Source organism: Schistocerca gregaria, unplaced genomic scaffold (genome assembly GCF_023897955.1).
Source record: "Schistocerca gregaria isolate iqSchGreg1 unplaced genomic scaffold, iqSchGreg1.2 ptg000749l, whole genome shotgun sequence".
NCBI classification, from domain to species: Eukaryota; Metazoa; Arthropoda; class Insecta; order Orthoptera; family Acrididae; genus Schistocerca; species Schistocerca gregaria.
Window position 1 is genome coordinate 1 of NW_026062125.1, and position 24,777 is coordinate 24,777.

Sequence of the window (24,777 nt, forward strand, 5' to 3'; positions counted from 1 at the left end):
ACACTAGATCGCGTGTTATGCACCGTGCGAATTACGCAAATATCTAGAAGCGCGACGCGTGTCAGGCAGGTGAGAACGCTTCTCTCGGTCCAGCAGGACACTGCCACACCCCGCGCAGTCCACCCGCCGCCCGGCCGCGCGCAATCCCTGCGACGGACAACAATAACAAGGTGCGTCTCCCGCGAGTGTCGGAGGCCGCACGAACCAAACGAATGACGGGCGGGTGCAACGAGCAGCTGTGTTGTGCGTCTGACCCACGTGGCGGCGCGCCGCACTGCGCGTCGCCTTCGAGGTGGAAGGACGTGCTTTGCGTCAAATGTGCCACCGAAAATGGCGATTGCGTGTATTGGGAGGAGAGGCGAATCCTTCTTGTGCCGTGCGGCTACAGTATAAGGACGCCAACGGCCATACCATGTTGAATACACCGGTTCTCGTCCGATCACCGAAGTTAAGCAACATCGGGCCCGGTTAGTACTTGGATGGGTGACCGCCTGGGAACACCGGGTGCTGTTGGCTCCCTCTCTTCTTTCAAATTTTATGTCTCTACACCTGCCAGCCCTCTTTTCATACAAACTCTCAGGTGCGACAAAGATGCTTCCACAAGCATTTTAAACTACTGTATTAAACGAAAGATGCGAAATTACAGTAATGAACTCAGTTTGTACAAGAATGCGCGGAGGAAGAGTGATAGGAACTCGTTGAAAATAACGAAACACTGCGAATCGACAGATGTGCTCTTGAAATGCGTCAGAGCCTACTGTTTTGTAGGAGCGCTAAATTCCAAAAACTAACTACATTAAAAAAAAAAAAACCTGTTCCCGTCCGACCACCGAAGATAAGCAACAACGTTTATATTCGGATCGGCGACCGCCTGGGAACTCTGGCTGTCTTCATTTCTTGCTTTCTTGTCGCTACCCCTGCCAGCCGTTTTTTTCATGCTACCTTTCTCATGTGACAAAGATGCTTCCATACTGATTTTAAACTATCGTAAGATACGATATTAAGGAACTCAGTTTGAAAAGAGTGCGCCAAGGAAGACTTCCAAAGAGTCTCTGGAAATAACAAAACAGTATGAAGTGACAGAAATGTTGTGAAATACGTCAGGGCATATTGTTTTGTAGCAGTGCACAACGGCAAATTTGTAAACAAAAATTTACCTTTCGTCGCTACAAGAGATGGATACTTTGTCGAAAAGCCTGTGTCTTGTGTGCATGTTTTCGCGCGAGTGTCGGAGGCCGCACGAACCAAACGAATGACGGGCGGTGCAACGAGCAGCTGTGTTGTGCGTCTGACCCACGTGGCGGCGCGCCGCACTGCGCGTCGCCTTCGAGGTGGAAGGACGTGCTTTGCGTCAAATGTGCCACCGAAAATGGCGATTGCGTGTATTGGGAGGAGAGGCGAATCCTTCTTGTGCCGTGCGGCTACAGTATAAGGACGCCAACGGCCATACCATGTTGAATACACCGGTTCTCGTCCGATCACCGAAGTTAAGCAACATCGGGCCCGGTTAGTACTTGGATGGGTGACCGCCTGGGAACACCGGGTGCTGTTGGCTCCCTCTCTTCTTTCAAATTTTATGTCTCTACACCTGCCAGCCCTCTTTTCATACAAACTCTCAGGTGCGACAAAGATGCTTCCACAAGCATTTTAAACTACTGTATTAAACGAAAGATGCGAAATTACAGTAATGAACTCAGTTTGTACAAGAATGCGCGGAGGAAGAGTGATAGGAACTCGTTGAAAATAACGAAACACTGCGAATCGACAGATGTGCTCTTGAAATGCGTCAGAGCCTACTGTTTTGTAGGAGCGCTAAATTCCAAAAACTAACTACATTAAAAAAAAAAAAAACCTGTTCCCGTCCGACCACCGAAGATAAGCAACAACGTTTATATTCGGATCGGCGACCGCCTGGGAACTCTGGCTGTCTTCATTTCTTGCTTCTTGTCGCTACCCCTGCCAGCCGTTTTTTCATGCTACCTTTCTCATGTGACAAAGATGCTTCGATACTGATTTTAAACTATCGTAAGATACGATATTAAGGAACTCAGTTTGAAAAGAGTGCGCCAAGGAAGACTTCCAAAGAGTCTCTGGAAATAACAAAACAGTATGAAGTGACAGAAATGTTGTGAAATACGTCAGGGCATATTGTTTTGTAGCAGTGCACAACGGCAAATTTGTAAACAAAAATTTACCTTTCGTCGCTACAAGAGATGGATACTTTGTCGAAAAGCCTGTGTCTTGTGTGCATGTTTTCGCACCTTTCCACGGCACGGCGCGGCACAGAGCTGCTCTGGTAGCTCCGAACGGCCGCACACGTCGCCTCGGACACGCCGGTTCGGCCCGCGCCCATCTCGCAGATGTTCCTCGTGCTTGTGCTGTCATATGGACCGCGACCCGAGCGGCAGCGAGCGGCAGTCGAGCAAAGTCGGGACAAGTCGGGACGGAAGGTGACAGCCGATTATGCACCGTGCGAATTACGCAAATATCTAGAAGCGCGACGCGTGTCAGGCAGGTGAGAACGCTTCTCTCGGTCCAGCAGGACACTGCCACACCCCGCGCAGTCCACCCGCCGCCCGGCCGCGCGCAATCCCTGCGACGGACAACAATAACAAGGTGCGTCTCCCGCGAGTGTCGGAGGCCGCACGAACCAAACGAATGACGGGCGGTGCAACGAGCAGCTGTGTTGTGCGTCTGACCCACGTGGCGGCGCGCCGCACTGCGCGTCGCCTTCGAGGTGGAAGGACGTGCTTTGCGTCAAATGTGCCACCGAAAATGGCGATTGCGTGTATTGGGAGGAGAGGCGAATCCTTCTTGTGCCGTGCGGCTACAGTATAAGGACGCCAACGGCCATACCATGTTGAATACACCGGTTCTCGTCCGATCACCGAAGTTAAGCAACATCGGGCCCGGTTAGTACTTGGATGGGTGACCGCCTGGGAACACCGGGTGCTGTTGGCTCCCTCTCTTCTTTCAAATTTTATGTCTCTACACCTGCCAGCCCTCTTTTCATACAAACTCTCAGGTGCGACAAAGATGCTTCCACAAGCATTTTAAACTACTGTATTAAACGAAAGATGCGAAATTACAGTAATGAACTCAGTTTGTACAAGAATGCGCGGAGGAAGAGTGATAGGAACTCGTTGAAAATAACGAAACACTGCGAATCGACAGATGTGCTCTTGAAATGCGTCAGAGCCTACTGTTTTGTAGGAGCGCTAAATTCCAAAAACTAACTACATTAAAAAAAAAAAAAACCTGTTCCCGTCCGACCACCGAAGATAAGCAACAACGTTTATATTCGGATCGGCGACCGCCTGGGAACTCTGGCTGTCTTCATTTCTTGCTTTCTTGTCGCTACCCCTGCCAGCCGTTTTTTTCATGCTACCTTTCTCATGTGACAAAGATGCTTCCATACTGATTTTAAACTATCGTAAGATACGATATTAAGGAACTCAGTTTGAAAAGAGTGCGCCAAGGAAGACTTCCAAAGAGTCTCTGGAAATAACAAAACAGTATGAAGTGACAGAAATGTTGTGAAATACGTCAGGGCATATTGTTTTGTAGCAGTGCACAACGGCAAATTTGTAAACAAAAATTTACCTTTCGTCGCTACAAGAGATGGATACTTTGTCGAAAAGCCTGTGTCTTGTGTGCATGTTTTCGCGCGAGTGTCGGAGGCCGCACGAACCAAACGAATGACGGGCGGTGCAACGAGCAGCTGTGTTGTGCGTCTGACCCACGTGGCGGCGCGCCGCACTGCGCGTCGCCTTCGAGGTGGAAGGACGTGCTTTGCGTCAAATGTGCCACCGAAAATGGCGATTGCGTGTATTGGGAGGAGAGGCGAATCCTTCTTGTGCCGTGCGGCTACAGTATAAGGACGCCAACGGCCATACCATGTTGAATACACCGGTTCTCGTCCGATCACCGAAGTTAAGCAACATCGGGCCCGGTTAGTACTTGGATGGGTGACCGCCTGGGAACACCGGGTGCTGTTGGCTCCCTCTCTTCTTTCAAATTTTATGTCTCTACACCTGCCAGCCCTCTTTTCATACAAACTCTCAGGTGCGACAAAGATGCTTCCACAAGCATTTTAAACTACTGTATTAAACGAAAGATGCGAAATTACAGTAATGAACTCAGTTTGTACAAGAATGCGCGGAGGAAGAGTGATAGGAACTCGTTGAAAATAACGAAACACTGCGAATCGACAGATGTGCTCTTGAAATGCGTCAGAGCCTACTGTTTTGTAGGAGCGCTAAATTCCAAAAACTAACTACATTAAAAAAAAAAAAAAACCTGTTCCCGTCCGACCACCGAAGATAAGCAACAACGTTTATATTCGGATCGGCGACCGCCTGGGAACTCTGGCTGTCTTCATTTCTTGCTTCTTGTCGCTACCCCTGCCAGCCGTTTTTTCATGCTACCTTTCTCATGTGACAAAGATGCTTCGATACTGATTTTAAACTATCGTAAGATACGATATTAAGGAACTCAGTTTGAAAAGAGTGCGCCAAGGAAGACTTCCAAAGAGTCTCTGGAAATAACAAAACAGTATGAAGTGACAGAAATGTTGTGAAATACGTCAGGGCATATTGTTTTGTAGCAGTGCACAACGGCAAATTTGTAAACAAAAATTTACCTTTCGTCGCTACAAGAGATGGATACTTTGTCGAAAAGCCTGTGTCTTGTGTGCATGTTTTCGCACCTTTCCACGGCACGGCGCGGCACAGAGCTGCTCTGGTAGCTCCGAACGGCCGCACACGTCGCCTCGGACACGCCGGTTCGGCCCGCGCCCATCTCGCAGATGTTCCTCGTGCTTGTGCTGTCATATGGACCGCGACCCGAGCGGCAGCGAGCGGCAGTCGAGCAAAGTCGGGACAAGTCGGGACGGAAGGTGACAGCCGATTATGCACCGTGCGAATTACGCAAATATCTAGAAGCGCGACGCGTGTCAGGCAGGTGAGAACGCTTCTCTCGGTCCAGCAGGACACTGCCACACCCCGCGCAGTCCACCCGCCGCCCGGCCGCGCGCAATCCCTGCGACGGACAACAATAACAAGGTGCGTCTCCCGCGAGTGTCGGAGGCCGCACGAACCAAACGAATGACGGGCGGTGCAACGAGCAGCTGTGTTGTGCGTCTGACCCACGTGGCGGCGCGCCGCACTGCGCGTCGCCTTCGAGGTGGAAGGACGTGCTTTGCGTCAAATGTGCCACCGAAAATGGCGATTGCGTGTATTGGGAGGAGAGGCGAATCCTTCTTGTGCCGTGCGGCTACAGTATAAGGACGCCAACGGCCATACCATGTTGAATACACCGGTTCTCGTCCGATCACCGAAGTTAAGCAACATCGGGCCCGGTTAGTACTTGGATGGGTGACCGCCTGGGAACACCGGGTGCTGTTGGCTCCCTCTCTTCTTTCAAATTTTATGTCTCTACACCTGCCAGCCCTCTTTTCATACAAACTCTCAGGTGCGACAAAGATGCTTCCACAAGCATTTTAAACTACTGTATTAAACGAAAGATGCGAAATTACAGTAATGAACTCAGTTTGTACAAGAATGCGCGGAGGAAGAGTGATAGGAACTCGTTGAAAATAACGAAACACTGCGAATCGACAGATGTGCTCTTGAAATGCGTCAGAGCCTACTGTTTTGTAGGAGCGCTAAATTCCAAAAACTAACTACATTAAAAAAAAAAAAACCTGTTCCCGTCCGACCACCGAAGATAAGCAACAACGTTTATATTCGGATCGGCGACCGCCTGGGAACTCTGGCTGTCTTCATTTCTTGCTTTCTTGTCGCTACCCCTGCCAGCCGTTTTTTCATGCTACCTTTCTCATGTGACAAAGATGCTTCCATACTGATTTTAAACTATCGTAAGATACGATATTAAGGAACTCAGTTTGAAAAGAGTGCGCCAAGGAAGACTTCCAAAGAGTCTCTGGAAATAACAAAACAGTATGAAGTGACAGAAATGTTGTGAAATACGTCAGGGCATATTGTTTTGTAGCAGTGCACAACGGCAAATTTGTAAACAAAAATTTACCTTTCGTCGCTACAAGAGATGGATACTTTGTCGAAAAGCCTGTGTCTTGTGTGCATGTTTTCGCACCTTTCCACGGCACGGCGCGGCACAGAGCTGCTCTGGTAGCTCCGAACGGCCCGCACACGTCGCCTCGGACACGCCGGTTCGGCCCGCGCCCATCTCGCAGATGTTCCTCGTGCTTGTGCTGTCATATGGACCGCGACCCGAGCGGCAGCGAGCGGCAGTCGAGCAAAGTCGGGACAAGTCGGGACGGAAGGTGACAGCCGATTATGCACCGTGCGAATTACGCAAATATCTAGAAGCGCGACGCGTGTCAGGCAGGTGAGAACGCTTCTCTCGGTCCAGCAGGACACTGCCACACCCCGCGCAGTCCACCCGCCGCCCGGCCGCGCGCAATCCCTGCGACGGACAACAATAACAAGGTGCGTCTCCCGCGAGTGTCGGAGGCCGCACGAACCAAACGAATGACGGGCGGTGCAACGAGCAGCTGTGTTGTGCGTCTGACCCACGTGGCGGCGCGCCGCACTGCGCGTCGCCTTCGAGGTGGAAGGACGTGCTTTGCGTCAAATGTGCCACCGAAAATGGCGATTGCGTGTATTGGGAGGAGAGGCGAATCCTTCTTGTGCCGTGCGGCTACAGTATAAGGACGCCAACGGCCATACCATGTTGAATACACCGGTTCTCGTCCGATCACCGAAGTTAAGCAACATCGGGCCCGGTTAGTACTTGGATGGGTGACCGCCTGGGAACACCGGGTGCTGTTGGCTCCCTCTCTTCTTTCAAATTTTATGTCTCTACACCTGCCAGCCCTCTTTTCATACAAACTCTCAGGTGCGACAAAGATGCTTCCACAAGCATTTTAAACTACTGTATTAAACGAAAGATGCGAAATTACAGTAATGAACTCAGTTTGTACAAGAATGCGCGGAGGAAGAGTGATAGGAACTCGTTGAAAATAACGAAACACTGCGAATCGACAGATGTGCTCTTGAAATGCGTCAGAGCCTACTGTTTTGTAGGAGCGCTAAATTCCAAAAACTAACTACATTAAAAAAAAAAAAAACCTGTTCCCGTCCGACCACCGAAGATAAGCAACAACGTTTATATTCGGATCGGCGACCGCCTGGGAACTCTGGCTGTCTTCATTTCTTGCTTTCTTGTCGCTACCCCTGCCAGCCGTTTTTTTCATGCTACCTTTCTCATGTGACAAAGATGCTTCCATACTGATTTTAAACTATCGTAAGATACGATATTAAGGAACTCAGTTTGAAAAGAGTGCGCCAAGGAAGACTTCCAAAGAGTCTCTGGAAATAACAAAACAGTATGAAGTGACAGAAATGTTGTGAAATACGTCAGGGCATATTGTTTTGTAGCAGTGCACAACGGCAAATTGGTAAACAAAAATTTACCTTTCGTCGCTACAAGAGATGGATACTTTGTCGAAAAGCCTGTGTCTTGTGTGCATGTTTTCGCACCTTTCCACGGCACGGCGCGGCACAGAGCTGCTCTGGTAGCTCCGAACGGCCGCACACGTCGCCTCGGACACGCCGGTTCGGCCCGCGCCCATCTCGCAGATGTTCCTCGTGCTTGTGCTGTCATATGGACCGCGACCCGAGCGGCAGCGAGCGGCAGTCGAGCAAAGTCGGGACAAGTCGGGACGGAAGGTGACAGCCGATTAATGCACCGTGCGAATTACGCAAATATCTAGAAGCGCGACGCGTGTCAGGCAGGTGAGAACGCTTCTCTCGGTCCAGCAGGACACTGCCACACCCCGCGCAGTCCACCCGCCGCCCGGCCGCGCGCAATCCCTGCGACGGACAACAATAACAAGGTGCGTCTCCCGCGAGTGTCGGAGGCCGCACGAACCAAACGAATGACGGGCGGTGCAACGAGCAGCTGTGTTGTGCGTCTGACCCACGTGGCGGCGCGCCGCACTGCGCGTCGCCTTCGAGGTGGAAGGACGTGCTTTGCGTCAAATGTGCCACCGAAAATGGCGATTGCGTGTATTGGGAGGAGAGGCGAATCCTTCTTGTGCCGTGCGGCTACAGTATAAGGACGCCAACGGCCATACCATGTTGAATACACCGGTTCTCGTCCGATCACCGAAGTTAAGCAACATCGGGCCCGGTTAGTACTTGGATGGGTGACCGCCTGGGAACACCGGGTGCTGTTGGCTCCCTCTCTTCTTTCAAATTTTATGTCTCTACACCTGCCAGCCCTCTTTTCATACAAACTCTCAGGTGCGACAAAGATGCTTCCACAAGCATTTTAAACTACTGTATTAAACGAAAGATGCGAAATTACAGTAATGAACTCAGTTTGTACAAGAATGCGCGGAGGAAGAGTGATAGGAACTCGTTGAAAATAACGAAACACTGCGAATCGACAGATGTGCTCTTGAAATGCGTCAGAGCCTACTGTTTTGTAGGAGCGCTAAATTCCAAAAACTAACTACATTAAAAAAAAAAAAAACCTGTTCCCGTCCGACCACCGAAGATAAGCAACAACGTTTATATTCGGATCGGCGACCGCCTGGGAACTCTGGCTGTCTTCATTTCTTGCTTTCTTGTCGCTACCCCTGCCAGCCGTTTTTTCATGCTACCTTTCTCATGTGACAAAGATGCTTCCATACTGATTTTAAACTATCGTAAGATACGATATTAAGGAACTCAGTTTGAAAAGAGTGCGCCAAGGAAGACTTCCAAAGAGTCTCTGGAAATAACAAAACAGTATGAAGTGACAGAAATGTTGTGAAATACGTCAGGGCATATTGTTTTGTAGCAGTGCACAACGGCAAATTGGTAAACAAAAATTTACCTTTCGTCGCTACAAGAGATGGATACTTTGTCGAAAAGCCTGTGTCTTGTGTGCATGTTTTCGCACCTTTCCACGGCACGGCGCGGCACAGAGCTGCTCTGGTAGCTCCGAACGGCCGCACACGTCGCCTCGGACACGCCGGTTCGGCCCGCGCCCATCTCGCAGATGTTCCTCGTGCTTGTGCTGTCATATGGACCGCGACCCGAGCGGCAGCGAGCGGCAGTCGAGCAAAGTCGGGACAAGTCGGGACGGAAGGTGACAGCCGATTATGCACCGTGCGAATTACGCAAATATCTAGAAGCGCGACGCGTGTCAGGCAGGTGAGAACGCTTCTCTCGGTCCAGCAGGACACTGCCACACCCCGCGCAGTCCACCCGCCGCCCGGCCGCGCGCAATCCCTGCGACGGACAACAATAACAAGGTGCGTCTCCCGCGAGTGTCGGAGGCCGCGCGAACCAAACGAATGACGGGCGGTGCAACGAGCAGCTGTGTTGTGCGTCTGACCCACGTGGCGGCGCGCCGCACTGCGCGTCGCCTTCGAGGTGGAAGGACGTGCTTTGCGTCAAATGTGCCACCGAAAAATGGCGATTGCGTGTATTGGGAGGAGAGGCGAATCCTTCTTGTGCCGTGCGGCTACAGTATAAGGACGCCAACGGCCATACCATGTTGAATACACCGGTTCTCGTCCGATCACCGAAGTTAAGCAACATCGGGCCCGGTTAGTACTTGGATGGGTGACCGCCTGGGAACACCGGGTGCTGTTGGCTCCCTCTCTTCTTTCAAATTTTATGTCTCTACACCTGCCAGCCCTCTTTTCATACAAACTCTCAGGTGCGACAAAGATGCTTCCACAAGCATTTTAAACTACTGTATTAAACGAAAGATGCGAAATTACAGTAATGAACTCAGTTTGTACAAGAATGCGCGGAGGAAGAGTGATAGGAACTCGTTGAAAATAACGAAACACTGCGAATCGACAGATGTGCTCTTGAAATGCGTCAGAGCCTACTGTTTTGTAGGAGCGCTAAATTCCAAAAACTAACTACATTAAAAAAAAAAAAAACCTGTTCCCGTCCGACCACCGAAGATAAGCAACAACGTTTATATTCGGATCGGCGACCGCCTGGGAACTCTGGCTGTCTTCATTTCTTGCTTTCTTGTCGCTACCCCTGCCAGCCGTTTTTTCATGCTACCTTTCTCATGTGACAAAGATGCTTCCATACTGATTTTAAACTATCGTAAGATACGATATTAAGGAACTCAGTTTGAAAAGAGTGCGCCAAGGAAGACTTCCAAAGAGTCTCTGGAAATAACAAAACAGTATGAAGTGACAGAAATGTTGTGAAATACGTCAGGGCATATTGTTTTGTAGCAGTGCACAACGGCAAATTTGTAAACAAAAATTTACCTTTCGTCGCTACAAGAGATGGATACTTTGTCGAAAAGCCTGTGTCTTGTGTGCATGTTTTCGCACCTTTCCACGGCACGGCGCGGCACAGAGCTGCTCTGGTAGCTCCGAACGGCCGCACACGTCGCCTCGGACACGCCGGTTCGGCCCGCGCCCATCTCGCAGATGTTCCTCGTGCTTGTGCTGTCATATGGACCGCGACCCGAGCGGCAGCGAGCGGCAGTCGAGCAAAGTCGGGACAAGTCGGGACGGAAGGTGACAGCCGATTATGCACCGTGCGAATTACGCAAATATCTAGAAGCGCGACGCGTGTCAGGCAGGTGAGAACGCTTCTCTCGGTCCAGCAGGACACTGCCACACCCCGCGCAGTCCACCCGCCGCCCGGCCGCGCGCAATCCCTGCGACGGACAACAATAACAAGGTGCGTCTCCCGCGAGTGTCGGAGGCCGCGCGAACCAAACGAATGACGGGCGGTGCAACGAGCAGCTGTGTTGTGCGTCTGACCCACGTGGCGGCGCGCCGCACTGCGCGTCGCCTTCGAGGTGGAAGGACGTGCTTTGCGTCAAATGTGCCACCGAAAATGGCGATTGCGTGTATTGGGAGGAGAGGCGAATCCTTCTTGTGCCGTGCGGCTACAGTATAAGGACGCCAACGGCCATACCATGTTGAATACACCGGTTCTCGTCCGATCACCGAAGTTAAGCAACATCGGGCCCGGTTAGTACTTGGATGGGTGACCGCCTGGGAACACCGGGTGCTGTTGGCTCCCTCTCTTCTTTCAAATTTTATGTCTCTACACCTGCCAGCCCTCTTTTCATACAAACTCTCAGGTGCGACAAAGATGCTTCCACAAGCATTTTAAACTACTGTATTAAACGAAAGATGCGAAATTACAGTAATGAACTCAGTTTGTACAAGAATGCGCGGAGGAAGAGTGATAGGAACTCGTTGAAAATAACGAAACACTGCGAATCGACAGATGTGCTCTTGAAATGCGTCAGAGCCTACTGTTTTGTAGGAGCGCTAAATTCCAAAAACTAACTACATTAAAAAAAAAAAAAACCTGTTCCCGTCCGACCACCGAAGATAAGCAACAACGTTTATATTCGGATCGGCGACCGCCTGGGAACTCTGGCTGTCTTCATTTCTTGCTTTCTTGTCGCTACCCCTGCCAGCCGTTTTTTCATGCTACCTTTCTCATGTGACAAAGATGCTTCCATACTGATTTTAAACTATCGTAAGATACGATATTAAGGAACTCAGTTTGAAAAGAGTGCGCCAAGGAAGACTTCCAAAGAGTCTCTGGAAATAACAAAACAGTATGAAGTGACAGAAATGTTGTGAAATACGTCAGGGCATATTGTTTTGTAGCAGTGCACAACGGCAAATTTGTAAACAAAAATTTACCTTTCGTCGCTACAAGAGATGGATACTTTGTCGAAAAGCCTGTGTCTTGTGTGCATGTTTTCGCGCGAGTGTCGGAGGCCGCACGAACCAAACGAATGACGGGCGGTGCAACGAGCAGCTGTGTTGTGCGTCTGACCCACGTGGCGGCGCGCCGCACTGCGCGTCGCCTTCGAGGTGGAAGGACGTGCTTTGCGTCAAATGTGCCACCGAAAATGGCGATTGCGTGTATTGGGAGGAGAGGCGAATCCTTCTTGTGCCGTGCGGCTACAGTATAAGGACGCCAACGGCCATACCATGTTGAATACACCGGTTCTCGTCCGATCACCGAAGTTAAGCAACATCGGGCCCGGTTAGTACTTGGATGGGTGACCGCCTGGGAACACCGGGTGCTGTTGGCTCCCTCTCTTCTTTCAAATTTTATGTCTCTACACCTGCCAGCCCTCTTTTCATACAAACTCTCAGGTGCGACAAAGATGCTTCCACAAGCATTTTAAACTACTGTATTAAACGAAAGATGCGAAATTACAGTAATGAACTCAGTTTGTACAAGAATGCGCGGAGGAAGAGTGATAGGAACTCGTTGAAAATAACGAAACACTGCGAATCGACAGATGTGCTCTTGAAATGCGTCAGAGCCTACTGTTTTGTAGGAGCGCTAAATTCCAAAAACTAACTACATTAAAAAAAAAAAAAACCTGTTCCCGTCCGACCACCGAAGATAAGCAACAACGTTTATATTCGGATCGGCGACCGCCTGGGAACTCTGGCTGTCTTCATTTCTTGCTTCTTGTCGCTACCCCTGCCAGCCGTTTTTTCATGCTACCTTTCTCATGTGACAAAGATGCTTCGATACTGATTTTAAACTATCGTAAGATACGATATTAAGGAACTCAGTTTGAAAAGAGTGCGCCAAGGAAGACTTCCAAAGAGTCTCTGGAAATAACAAAACAGTATGAAGTGACAGAAATGTTGTGAAATACGTCAGGGCATATTGTTTTGTAGCAGTGCACAACGGCAAATTTGTAAACAAAAATTTACCTTTCGTCGCTACAAGAGATGGATACTTTGTCGAAAAGCCTGTGTCTTGTGTGCATGTTTTCGCACCTTTCCACGGCACGGCGCGGCACAGAGCTGCTCTGGTAGCTCCGAACGGCCGCACACGTCGCCTCGGACACGCCGGTTCGGCCCGCGCCCATCTCGCAGATGTTCCTCGTGCTTGTGCTGTCATATGGACCGCGACCCGAGCGGCAGCGAGCGGCAGTCGAGCAAAGTCGGGACAAGTCGGGACGGAAGGTGACAGCCGATTATGCACCGTGCGAATTACGCAAATATCTAGAAGCGCGACGCGTGTCAGGCAGGTGAGAACGCTTCTCTCGGTCCAGCAGGACACTGCCACACCCCGCGCAGTCCACCCGCCGCCCGGCCGCGCGCAATCCCTGCGACGGACAACAATAACAAGGTGCGTCTCCCGCGAGTGTCGGAGGCCGCACGAACCAAACGAATGACGGGCGGTGCAACGAGCAGCTGTGTTGTGCGTCTGACCCACGTGGCGGCGCGCCGCACTGCGCGTCGCCTTCGAGGTGGAAGGACGTGCTTTGCGTCAAATGTGCCACCGAAAATGGCGATTGCGTGTATTGGGAGGAGAGGCGAATCCTTCTTGTGCCGTGCGGCTACAGTATAAGGACGCCAACGGCCATACCATGTTGAATACACCGGTTCTCGTCCGATCACCGAAGTTAAGCAACATCGGGCCCGGTTAGTACTTGGATGGGTGACCGCCTGGGAACACCGGGTGCTGTTGGCTCCCTCTCTTCTTTCAAATTTTATGTCTCTACACCTGCCAGCCCTCTTTTCATACAAACTCTCAGGTGCGACAAAGATGCTTCCACAAGCATTTTAAACTACTGTATTAAACGAAAGATGCGAAATTACAGTAATGAACTCAGTTTGTACAAGAATGCGCGGAGGAAGAGTGATAGGAACTCGTTGAAAATAACGAAACACTGCGAATCGACAGATGTGCTCTTGAAATGCGTCAGAGCCTACTGTTTTGTAGGAGCGCTAAATTCCAAAAACTAACTACATTAAAAAAAAAAAAACCTGTTCCCGTCCGACCACCGAAGATAAGCAACAACGTTTATATTCGGATCGGCGACCGCCTGGGAACTCTGGCTGTCTTCATTTCTTGCTTCTTGTCGCTACCCCTGCCAGCCGTTTTTTCATGCTACCTTTCTCATGTGACAAAGATGCTTCGATACTGATTTTAAACTATCGTAAGATACGATATTAAGGAACTCAGTTTGAAAAGAGTGCGCCAAGGAAGACTTCCAAAGAGTCTCTGGAAATAACAAAACAGTATGAAGTGACAGAAATGTTGTGAAATACGTCAGGGCATATTGTTTTGTAGCAGTGCACAACGGCAAATTTGTAAACAAAAATTTACCTTTCGTCGCTACAAGAGATGGATACTTTGTCGAAAAGCCTGTGTCTTGTGTGCATGTTTTCGCACCTTTCCACGGCACGGCGCGGCACAGAGCTGCTCTGGTAGCTCCGAACGGCCGCACACGTCGCCTCGGACACGCCGGTTCGGCCCGCGCCCATCTCGCAGATGTTCCTCGTGCTTGTGCTGTCATATGGACCGCGACCCGAGCGGCAGCGAGCGGCAGTCGAGCAAAGTCGGGACAAGTCGGGACGGAAGGTGACAGCCGATTATGCACCGTGCGAATTACGCAAATATCTAGAAGCGCGACGCGTGTCAGGCAGGTGAGAACGCTTCTCTCGGTCCAGCAGGACACTGCCACACCCCGCGCAGTCCACCCGCCGCCCGGCCGCGCGCAATCCCTGCGACGGACAACAATAACAAGGTGCGTCTCCCGCGAGTGTCGGAGGCCGCACGAACCAAACGAATGACGGGCGGTGCAACGAGCAGCTGTGTTGTGCGTCTGACCCACGTGGCGGCGCGCCGCACTGCGCGTCGCCTTCGAGGTGGAAGGACGTGCTTTGCGTCAAATGTGCCACCGAAAATGGCGATTGCGTGTATTGGGAGGAGAGGCGAATCCTTCTTGTGCCGTGCGGCTACAGTATAAGGACGCCAACGGCCATACCATGTTGAATACACCGGTTCTCGTCCGATCACCGAAGTTAAGCAACATCGGGCCCGGTTAGTACTTGGATGGGTGACCGCCTGGGAACACCGGGTGCTGTTGGCTCCCTCTCTTCTTTCAAATTTTATGTCTCTACACCTGCCAGCCCTCTTTTCATACAAACTCTCAGGTGCGACAAAGATGCTTCCACAAGCATTTTAAACTACTGTATTAAACGAAAGATGCGAAATTACAGTAATGAACTCAGTTTGTACAAGAATGCGCGGAGGAAGAGTGATAGGAACTCGTTGAAAATAACGAAACACTGCGAATCGACAGATGTGCTCTTGAAATGCGTCAGAGCCTACTGTTTTGTAGGAGCGCTAAATTCCAAAAACTAACTACATTAAAAAAAAAAAAAACCTGTTCCCGTCCGACCACCGAAGATAAGCAACAACGTTTATATTCGGATCGGCGACCGCCTGGGAACTCTGGCTGTCTTCATTTCTTGCTTCTTGTCGCTACCCCTGCCAGCCGTTTTTTCATGCTACCTTTCTCATGTGACAAAGATGCTTCGATACTGATTTTAAACTATCGTAAGATACGATATTAAGGAACTCAGTTTGAAAAGAGTGCGCCAAGGAAGACTTCCAAAGAGTCTCTGGAAATAACAAAACAGTATGAAGTGACAGAAATGTTGTGAAATACGTCAGGGCATATTGTTTTGTAGCAGTGCACAACGGCAAATTTGTAAACAAAAATTTACCTTTCGTCGCTACAAGAGATGGATACTTTGTCGAAAAGCCTGTGTCTTGTGTGCATGTTTTCGCGCGAGTGTCGGAGGCCGCACGAACCAAACGAATGACGGGCGGTGCAACGAGCAGCTGTGTTGTGCGTCTGACCCACGTGGCGGCGCGCCGCACTGCGCGTCGCCTTCGAGGTGGAAGGACGTGCTTTGCGTCAAATGTGCCACCGAAAATGGCGATTGCGTGTATTGGGAGGAGAGGCGAATCCTTCTTGTGCCGTGCGGCTACAGTATAAGGACGCCAACGGCCATACCATGTTGAATACACCGGTTCTCGTCCGATCACCGAAGTTAAGCAACATTGGGCCCGGTTAGTACTTGGATGGGTGACCGCCTGGGAACACCGGGTGCTGTTGGCTCCCTCTCTTCTTTCAAATTTTATGTCTCTACACCTGCCAGCCCTCTTTTCATACAAACTCTCAGGTGCGACAAAGATGCTTCCACAAGCATTTTAAACTACTGTATTAAACGAAAGATGCGAAATTACAGTAATGAACTCAGTTTGTACAAGAATGCGCGGAGGAAGAGTGATAGGAACTCGTTGAAAATAACGAAACACTGCGAATCGACAGATGTGCTCTTGAAATGCGTCAGAGCCTACTGTTTTGTAGGAGCGCTAAATTCCAAAAACTAACTACATTAAAAAAAAAAAAAACCTGTTCCCGTCCGACCACCGAAGATAAGCAACAACGTTTATATTCGGATCGGCGACCGCCTGGGAACTCTGGCTGTCTTCATTTCTTGCTTCTTGTCGCTACCCCTGCCAGCCGTTTTTTCATGCTACCTTTCTCATGTGACAAAGATGCTTCCATACTGATTTTAAACTATCGTAAGATACGATATTAAGGAACTCAGTTTGAAAAGAGTGCGCCAAGGAAGACTTCCAAAGAGTCTCTGGAAATAACAAAACAGTATGAAGTGACAGAAATGTTGTGAAATACGTCAGGGCATATTGTTTTGTAGCAGTGCACAACGGCAAATTTGTAAACAAAAATTTACCTTTCGTCGCTACAAGAGATGGATACTTTGTCGAAAAGCCTGTGTCTTGTGTGCATGTTTTCGCGCGAGTGTCGGAGGCCGCACGAACCAAACGAATGACGGGCGGTGCAACGAGCAGCTGTGTTGTGCGTCTGACCCACGTGGCGGCGCGCCGCACTGCGCGTCGCCTTCGAGGTGGAAGGACGTGCTTTGCGTCAAATGTGCCACCGAAAATGGCGATTGCGTGTATTGGGAGGAGAGGCGAATCCTTCTTGTGCCGTGCGGCTACAGTATAAGGACGCCAACGGCCATACCATGTTGAATACACCGGTTCTCGTCCGATCACCGAAGTTAAGCAACATCGGGCCCGGTTAGTACTTGGATGGGTGACCGCCTGGGAACACCGGGTGCTGTTGGCTCCCTCTCTTCTTTCAAATTTTATGTCTCTACACCTGCCAGCCCTCTTTTCATACAAACTCTCAGGTGCGACAAAGATGCTTCCACAAGCATTTTAAACTACTGTATTAAACGAAAGATGCGAAATTACAGTAATGAACTCAGTTTGTACAAGAATGCGCGGAGGAAGAGTGATAGGAACTCGTTGAAAATAACGAAACACTGCGAATCGACAGATGTGCTCTTGAAATGCGTCAGAGCCTACTGTTTTGTAGGAGCGCTAAATTCCAAAAACTAACTACATTAAAAAAAAAAAAAACCTGTTCCCGTCCGACCACCGAAGATAAGCAACAACGTTTATATTCGGATCGGCGACCGCCTGGGAACTCTGGCTGTCTTCATTTCTTGCTTCTTGTCGCTACCCCTGCCAGCCGTTTTTTCATGCTACCTTTCTCATGTGACAAAGATGCTTCGATACTGATTTTAAACTATCGTAAGATACGATATTAAGGAACTCAGTTTGAAAAGAGTGCGCCAAGGAAGACTTCCAAAGAGTCTCTGGAAATAACAAAACAGTATGAAGTGACAGAAATGTTGTGAAATACGTCAGGGCATATTGTTTTGTAGCAGTGCACAACGGCAAATTTGTAAACAAAAATTTACCTTTCGTCGCTACAAGAGATGGATACTTTGTCGAAAAGCCTGTGTCTTGTGTGCATGTTTTCGCGCGAGTGTCGGAGGCCGCACGAACCAAACGAATGACGGGCGGTGCAACGAGCAGCTGTGTTGTGCGTCTGACCCACGTGGCGGCGCGCCGCACTGCGCGTCGCCTTCGAGGTGGAAGGACGTGCTTTGCGTCAAATGTGCCACCGAAAATGGCGATTGCGTGTATTGGGAGGAGAGGCGAATCCTTCTTGTGCCGTGCGGCTACAGTATAAGGACGCCAACGGCCATACCATGTTGAATACACCGGTTCTCGTCCGATCACCGAAGTTAAGCAACATTGGGCCCGGTTAGTACTTGGATGGGTGACCGCCTGGGAACACCGGGTGCTGTTGGCTCCCTCTCTTCTTTCAAATTTTATGTCTCTACACCTGCCAGCCCTCTTTTCATACAAACTCTCAGGTGCGACAAAGATGCTTCCACAAGCATTTTAAACTACTGTATTAAACGAAAGATGCGAAATTACAGTAATGAACTCAGTTTGTACAAGAATGCGCGGAGGAAGAGTGATAGGAACTCGTTGAAAATAACGAAACACTGCGAATCGACAGATGTGCTCTTGAAATGCGTCAGAGCCTACTGTTTTGTAGGAGCGCTAAATTCCAAAAACTAACTACATTAAAAAAAAAAAAAACCTGTTCCCGTCCGACCACCGAAGATAAGCAACAACGTTTATATTCGGATCGGCGACCGCCTGGGAACTCTGGCTGTCTTCATTTCTTGCTTCTTGTCGCTACCCCTGCCAGCCGTTTTTTCATGCTACCTTTCTCATGTGACAAAGATGCTTCCATACTGATTTTAAACTATCGTAAGATACGATATTAAGGAACTCAGTTTGAAAAGAGTGCGCCAAGGAAGACTTCCAAAGAGTCTCTGGAAATAACAAAACAGTATGAAGTGACAGAAATGTTGTGAAATACGTCAGGGCATATTGTTTTGTAGCAGTGCACAACGGCAAATTTGTAAACAAAAATTTACCTTTCGTCGCTACAAGAGATGGATACTTTGTCGAAAAGCCTGTGTCTTGTGTGCATGTTTTCGCGCGAGTGTCGGAGGCCGCACGAACCAAACGAATGACGGGCGGTGCAACGAGCAGCTGTGTTGTGCGTCTGACCCACGTGGCGGCGCGCCGCACTGCGCGTCGCCTTCGAGGTGGAAGGACGTGCTTTGCGTCAAATGTGCCACCGAAAATGGCGATTGCGTGTATTGGGAGGAGAGGCGAATCCTTCTTGTGCCGTGCGGCTACAGTATAAGGACGCCAACGGCCATACCATGTTGAATACACCGGTTCTCGTCCGATCACCGAAGTTAAGCAACATCGGGCCCGGTTAGTACTTGGATGGGTGACCGCCTGGGAACACCGGGTGCTGTTGGCTCCCTCTCTTCTTTCAAATTTTATGTCTCTACACCTGCCAGCCCTCTTTTCATACAAACTCTCAGGTGCGACAAAGATGCTTCCACAAGCATTTTAAACTACTGTATTAAACGAAAGATGCGAAATTACAGTAATGAACTCAGTTTGTACAAGAATGCGCGGAGGAAGAGTGATAGGAACTCGTTGAAAATAACGAAACACTGCGAATCGACAGATGTGCTCTTGAAATGCGTCAGAGCCTACTGTTTTGTAGGAGCGCTAAATTCCAAAAACTAACTACATTAAAAAAAAAAAAAACCTGTTCCCGTCCGACCACCGAAGATAAGCAACAACGTTTATATTCGGATCGGCGACCGCCTGGGAACTCTGGCTGTCTTCATTTCTTGCTTCTTGTCGCTACCCCTGCCAGCCGTTTTTTCATGCTACCTTTCTCATGTGACAAAGATGCTTCGATACTGATTTTAAACTATCGTAAGATACGATATTAAGGAACTCAGTTTGAAAAGAGTGCGCCAAGGAAGACTTCCAAAGAGTCTCTGGAAATAACAAAACAGTATGAAGTGACAGAAATGTTGTGAAATACGTCAGGGCATATTGTTTTGTAGCAGTGCACAACGGCAAATTTGTAAACAAAAATTTACCTTTCGTCGCTACAAGAGATGGATACTTTGTCGAAAAGCCTGTGTCTTGTGTGCATGTTTTCGCACCTTTCCACGGCACGGCGCGGCACAGAGCTGCTCTGGTAGCTCCGAACGGCCGCACACGTCGCCTCGGACACGCCGGTTCGGCCCGCGCCCATCTCGCAGATGTTCCTCGTGCTTGTGCTGTCATATGGACCGCGACCCGAGCGGCAGCGAGCGGCAGTCGAGCAAAGTCGGGACAAGTCGGGACGGAAGGTGACAGCCGATTATGCACCGTGCGAATTACGCAAATATCTAGAAGCGCGACGCGTGTCAGGCAGGTGAGAACGCTTCTCTCGGTCCAGCAGGACACTGCCACACCCCGCGCAGTCCACCCGCCGCCCGGCCGCGCGCAATCCCTGCGACGGACAACAATAACAAGGTGCGTCTCCCGCGAGTGTCGGAGGCCGCACGAACCAAACGAATGACGGGCGGTGCAACGAGCAGCTGTGTTGTGCGTCTGACCCACGTGGCGGCGCGCCGCACTGCGCGTCGCCTTCGAGGTGGAAGGACGTGCTTTGCGTCAAATGTGCCACCGAAAATGGCGATTGCGTGTATTGGGAGGAGAGGCGAATCCTTCTTGTGCCGTGCGGCTACAGTATAAGGACGCCAACGGCCATACCATGTTGAATACACCGGTTCTCGTCCGATCACCGAAGTTAAGCAACATCGGGCCCGGTTAGTACTTGGATGGGTGACCGCCTGGGAACACCGGGTGCTGTTGGCTCCCTCTCTTCTTTCAAATTTTATGTCTCTACACCTGCCAGCCCTCTTTTCATACAAACTCTCAGGTGCGACAAAGATGCTTCCACAAGCATTTTAAACTACTGTATTAAACGAAAGATGCGAAATTACAGTAATGAACTCAGTTTGTACAAGAATGCGCGGAGGAAGAGTGATAGGAACTCGTTGAAAATAACGAAACACTGCGAATCGACAGATGTGCTCTTGAAATGCGTCAGAGCCTACTGTTTTGTAGGAGCGCTAAATTCCAAAAACTAACTACATTAAAAAAAAAAAAAACCTGTTCCCGTCCGACCACCGAAGATAAGCAACAACGTTTATATTCGGATCGGCGACCGCCTGGGAACTCTGGCTGTCTTCATTTCTTGCTTCTTGTCGCTACCCCTGCCAGCCGTTTTTTCATGCTACCTTTCTCATGTGACAAAGATGCTTCGATACTGATTTTAAACTATCGTAAGATACGATATTAAGGAACTCAGTTTGAAAAGAGTGCGCCAAGGAAGACTTCCAAAGAGTCTCTGGAAATAACAAAACAGTATGAAGTGACAGAAATGTTGTGAAATACGTCAGGGCATATTGTTTTGTAGCAGTGCACAACGGCAAATTTGTAAACAAAAATTTACCTTTCGTCGCTACAAGAGATGGATACTTTGTCGAAAAGCCTGTGTCTTGTGTGCATGTTTTCGCGCGAGTGTCGGAGGCCGCACGAACCAAACGAATGACGGGCGGTGCAACGAGCAGCTGTGTTGTGCGTCTGACCCACGTGGCGGCGCGCCGCACTGCGCGTCGCCTTCGAGGTGGAAGGACGTGCTTTGCGTCAAATGTGCCACCGAAAATGGCGATTGCGTGTATTGGGAGGAGAGGCGAATCCTTCTTGTGCCGTGCGGCTACAGTATAAGGACGCCAACGGCCATACCATGTTGAATACACCGGTTCTCGTCCGATCACCGAAGTTAAGCAACATTGGGCCCGGTTAGTACTTGGATGGGTGACCGCCTGGGAACACCGGGTGCTGTTGGCTCCCTCTCTTCTTTCAAATTTTATGTCTCTACACCTGCCAGCCCTCTTTTCATACAAACTCTCAGGTGCGACAAAGATGCTTCCACAAGCATTTTAAACTACTGTATTAAACGAAAGATGCGAAATTACAGTAATGAACTCAGTTTGTACAAGAATGCGCGGAGGAAGAGTGATAGGAACTCGTTGAAAATAACGAAACACTGCGAATCGACAGATGTGCTCTTGAAATGCGTCAGAGCCTACTGTTTTGTAGGAGCGCTAAATTCCAAAAACTAACTACATTAAAAAAAAAAAAACCTGTTCCCGTCCGACCACCGAAGATAAGCAACAACGTTTATATTCGGATCGGCGACCGCCTGGGAACTCTGGCTGTCTTCATTTCTTGCTTCTTGTCGCTACCCCTGCCAGCCGTTTTTTCATGCTACCTTTCTCATGTGACAAAGATGCTTCCATACTGATTTTAAACTATCGTAAGATACGATATTAAGGAACTCAGTTTGAAAAGAGTGCGCCAAGGAAGACTTCCAAAGAGTCTCTGGAAATAACAAAACAGTATGAAGTGACAGAAATGTTGTGAAATACGTCAGGGCATATTGTTTTGTAGCAGTGCACAACGGCAAATTTGTAAACAAAAATTTACCTTTCGTCGCTACAAGAGATGGATACTTTGTCGAAAAGCCTGTGTCTTGTGTGCATGTTTTCGCGCGAGTGTCGGAGGCCGCACGAACCAAACGAATGACGGGCGGTGCAACGAGCAGCTGTGTTGTGCGTCTGACCCACGTGGCGGCGCGCCGCACTGCGCGTCGCCTTCGAGGTGGAAGGACGTGCTTTGCGTCAAATGTGCCACCGAAAATGGCGATTGCGTGTATTGGGAGGAGAGGCGAATCCTTCTTGTGCCGTGCGGCTACAGTATAAGGACGCCAACGGCCATACCATGTTGAATACACCGGTTCTCGTCCGATCACCGAAGTTAAGCAACATCGGGCCCGGTTAGTACTTGGATGGGTGACCGCCTGGGAACACCGGGTGCTGTTGGCTCCCTCTCTTCTTTCAAATTTTATGTCTCTACACCTGCCAGCCCTCTTTTCATACAAACTCTCAGGTGCGACAAAGATGCTTCCACAAGCATTTTAAACTACTGTATTAAACGAAAGATGCGAAATTACAGTAATGAACTCAGTTTGTACAAGAATGCGCGGAGGAAGAGTGATAGGAACTCGTTGAAAATAACGAAACACTGCGAATCGACAGATGTGCTCTTGAAATGCGTCAGAGCCTACTGTTTTGTAGGAGCGCTAAATTCCAAAAACTAACTACATTAAAAAAAAAAAAAACCTGTTCCCGTCCGACCACCGAAGATAAGCAACAACGTTTATATTCGGATCGGCGACCGCCTGGGAACTCTGGCTGTCTTCATTTCTTGCTTCTTGTCGCTACCCCTGCCAGCCGTTTTTTCATGCTACCTTTCTCATGTGACAAAGATGCTTCGATACTGATTTTAAACTATCGTAAGATACGATATTAAGGAACTCAGTTTGAAAAGAGTGCGCCAAGGAAGACTTCCAAAGAGTCTCTGGAAATAACAAAACAGTATGAAGTGACAGAAATGTTGTGAAATACGTCAGGGCATATTGTTTTGTAGCAGTGCACAACGGCAAATTTGTAAACAAAAATTTACCTTTCGTCGCTACAAGAGATGGATACTTTGTCGAAAAGCCTGTGTCTTGTGTGCATGTTTTCGCACCTTTCCACGGCACGGCGCGGCACAGAGCTGCTCTGGTAGCTCCGAACGGCCGCACACGTCGCCTCGGACACGCCGGTTCGGCCCGCGCCCATCTCGCAGATGTTCCTCGTGCTTGTGCTGTCATATGGACCGCGACCCGAGCGGCAGCGAGCGGCAGTCGAGCAAAGTCGGGACAAGTCGGGACGGAAGGTGACAGCCGATTATGCACCGTGCGAATTACGCAAATATCTAGAAGCGCGACGCGTGTCAGGCAGGTGAGAACGCTTCTCTCGGTCCAGCAGGACACTGCCACACCCCGCGCAGTCCACCCGCCGCCCGGCCGCGCGCAATCCCTGCGACGGACAACAATAACAAGGTGCGTCTCCCGCGAGTGTCGGAGGCCGCACGAACCAAACGAATGACGGGCGGTGCAACGAGCAGCTGTGTTGTGCGTCTGACCCACGTGGCGGCGCGCCGCACTGCGCGTCGCCTTCGAGGTGGAAGGACGTGCTTTGCGTCAAATGTGCCACCGAAAATGGCGATTGCGTGTATTGGGAGGAGAGGCGAATCCTTCTTGTGCCGTGCGGCTACAGTATAAGGACGCCAACGGCCATACCATGTTGAATACACCGGTTCTCGTCCGATCACCGAAGTTAAGCAACATCGGGCCCGGTTAGTACTTGGATGGGTGACCGCCTGGGAACACCGGGTGCTGTTGGCTCCCTCTCTTCTTTCAAATTTTATGTCTCTACACCTGCCAGCCCTCTTTTCATACAAACTCTCAGGTGCGACAAAGATGCTTCCACAAGCATTTTAAACTACTGTATTAAACGAAAGATGCGAAATTACAGTAATGAACTCAGTTTGTACAAGAATGCGCGGAGGAAGAGTGATAGGAACTCGTTGAAAATAACGAAACACTGCGAATCGACAGATGTGCTCTTGAAATGCGTCAGAGCCTACTGTTTTGTAGGAGCGCTAAATTCCAAAAACTAACTACATTAAAAAAAAAAAAAACCTGTTCCCGTCCGACCACCGAAGATAAGCAACAACGTTTATATTCGGATCGGCGACCGCCTGGGAACTCTGGCTGTCTTCATTTCTTGCTTCTTGTCGCTACCCCTGCCAGCCGTTTTTTCATGCTACCTTTCTCATGTGACAAAGATGCTTCGATACTGATTTTAAACTATCGTAAGATACGATATTAAGGAACTCAGTTTGAAAAGAGTGCGCCAAGGAAGACTTCCAAAGAGTCTCTGGAAATAACAAAACAGTATGAAGTGACAGAAATGTTGTGAAATACGTCAGGGCATATTGTTTTGTAGCAGTGCACAACGGCAAATTTGTAAACAAAAATTTACCTTTCGTCGCTACAAGAGATGGATACTTTGTCGAAAAGCCTGTGTCTTGTGTGCATGTTTTCGCGCGAGTGTCGGAGGCCGCACGAACCAAACGAATGACGGGCGGTGCAACGAGCAGCTGTGTTGTGCGTCTGACCCACGTGGCGGCGCGCCGCACTGCGCGTCGCCTTCGAGGTGGAAGGACGTGCTTTGCGTCAAATGTGCCACCG

The 24,777-nt window shown here is 49.7% G+C and overlaps 20 non-coding genes across 20 annotated transcripts; all 20 read left to right on the forward strand.

Annotated features, from left to right (window-relative positions):
• The first annotated feature begins 397 nt into the window (after positions 1-397).
• LOC126321551 (5S ribosomal RNA) lies at positions 398-516 on the forward strand. The gene has a single exon (XR_007558319.1). It is a non-coding gene; the product is annotated as a 5S ribosomal RNA (ribosomal RNA).
• Positions 517-1,436: 920 nt separating this feature from the next.
• LOC126321562 (5S ribosomal RNA) lies at positions 1,437-1,555 on the forward strand. Its single transcript, XR_007558330.1, has one exon. It is a non-coding gene; the product is annotated as a 5S ribosomal RNA (ribosomal RNA).
• Positions 1,556-2,842: 1,287 nt separating this feature from the next.
• On the forward strand, positions 2,843-2,961 carry LOC126321565 (5S ribosomal RNA). Its single transcript, XR_007558333.1, has one exon. It is a non-coding gene; the product is annotated as a 5S ribosomal RNA (ribosomal RNA).
• Positions 2,962-3,882: 921 nt separating this feature from the next.
• LOC126321566 (5S ribosomal RNA) lies at positions 3,883-4,001 on the forward strand. Its single transcript, XR_007558334.1, has one exon. It is a non-coding gene; the product is annotated as a 5S ribosomal RNA (ribosomal RNA).
• Positions 4,002-5,289: 1,288 nt separating this feature from the next.
• LOC126321567 (5S ribosomal RNA) lies at positions 5,290-5,408 on the forward strand. Its single transcript, XR_007558335.1, has one exon. It is a non-coding gene; the product is annotated as a 5S ribosomal RNA (ribosomal RNA).
• Positions 5,409-6,696: 1,288 nt separating this feature from the next.
• Positions 6,697-6,815, forward strand: LOC126321568 (5S ribosomal RNA). Its single transcript, XR_007558336.1, has one exon. It is a non-coding gene; the product is annotated as a 5S ribosomal RNA (ribosomal RNA).
• Positions 6,816-8,105: 1,290 nt separating this feature from the next.
• LOC126321570 (5S ribosomal RNA) lies at positions 8,106-8,224 on the forward strand. Its single transcript, XR_007558338.1, has one exon. It is a non-coding gene; the product is annotated as a 5S ribosomal RNA (ribosomal RNA).
• Positions 8,225-9,513: 1,289 nt separating this feature from the next.
• Positions 9,514-9,632, forward strand: LOC126321571 (5S ribosomal RNA). Its single transcript, XR_007558339.1, has one exon. It is a non-coding gene; the product is annotated as a 5S ribosomal RNA (ribosomal RNA).
• A 1,288-nt stretch (positions 9,633-10,920) lies between these two features.
• LOC126321572 (5S ribosomal RNA) lies at positions 10,921-11,039 on the forward strand. Its single transcript, XR_007558340.1, has one exon. It is a non-coding gene; the product is annotated as a 5S ribosomal RNA (ribosomal RNA).
• Positions 11,040-11,959: 920 nt separating this feature from the next.
• On the forward strand, positions 11,960-12,078 carry LOC126321573 (5S ribosomal RNA). The gene has a single exon (XR_007558341.1). It is a non-coding gene; the product is annotated as a 5S ribosomal RNA (ribosomal RNA).
• Positions 12,079-13,365: 1,287 nt separating this feature from the next.
• On the forward strand, positions 13,366-13,484 carry LOC126321574 (5S ribosomal RNA). Its single transcript, XR_007558342.1, has one exon. It is a non-coding gene; the product is annotated as a 5S ribosomal RNA (ribosomal RNA).
• A 1,286-nt stretch (positions 13,485-14,770) lies between these two features.
• On the forward strand, positions 14,771-14,889 carry LOC126321575 (5S ribosomal RNA). Its single transcript, XR_007558343.1, has one exon. It is a non-coding gene; the product is annotated as a 5S ribosomal RNA (ribosomal RNA).
• Positions 14,890-15,808: 919 nt separating this feature from the next.
• LOC126321499 (5S ribosomal RNA) lies at positions 15,809-15,927 on the forward strand. The gene has a single exon (XR_007558269.1). It is a non-coding gene; the product is annotated as a 5S ribosomal RNA (ribosomal RNA).
• A 919-nt stretch (positions 15,928-16,846) lies between these two features.
• LOC126321576 (5S ribosomal RNA) lies at positions 16,847-16,965 on the forward strand. The gene has a single exon (XR_007558344.1). It is a non-coding gene; the product is annotated as a 5S ribosomal RNA (ribosomal RNA).
• A 919-nt stretch (positions 16,966-17,884) lies between these two features.
• On the forward strand, positions 17,885-18,003 carry LOC126321569 (5S ribosomal RNA). The gene has a single exon (XR_007558337.1). It is a non-coding gene; the product is annotated as a 5S ribosomal RNA (ribosomal RNA).
• Positions 18,004-18,922: 919 nt separating this feature from the next.
• Positions 18,923-19,041, forward strand: LOC126321577 (5S ribosomal RNA). The gene has a single exon (XR_007558345.1). It is a non-coding gene; the product is annotated as a 5S ribosomal RNA (ribosomal RNA).
• A 1,287-nt stretch (positions 19,042-20,328) lies between these two features.
• On the forward strand, positions 20,329-20,447 carry LOC126321578 (5S ribosomal RNA). The gene has a single exon (XR_007558346.1). It is a non-coding gene; the product is annotated as a 5S ribosomal RNA (ribosomal RNA).
• A 919-nt stretch (positions 20,448-21,366) lies between these two features.
• On the forward strand, positions 21,367-21,485 carry LOC126321580 (5S ribosomal RNA). Its single transcript, XR_007558348.1, has one exon. It is a non-coding gene; the product is annotated as a 5S ribosomal RNA (ribosomal RNA).
• A 918-nt stretch (positions 21,486-22,403) lies between these two features.
• LOC126321579 (5S ribosomal RNA) lies at positions 22,404-22,522 on the forward strand. Its single transcript, XR_007558347.1, has one exon. It is a non-coding gene; the product is annotated as a 5S ribosomal RNA (ribosomal RNA).
• A 1,287-nt stretch (positions 22,523-23,809) lies between these two features.
• On the forward strand, positions 23,810-23,928 carry LOC126321581 (5S ribosomal RNA). The gene has a single exon (XR_007558349.1). It is a non-coding gene; the product is annotated as a 5S ribosomal RNA (ribosomal RNA).
• Positions 23,929-24,777: the final 849 nt, after the last annotated feature.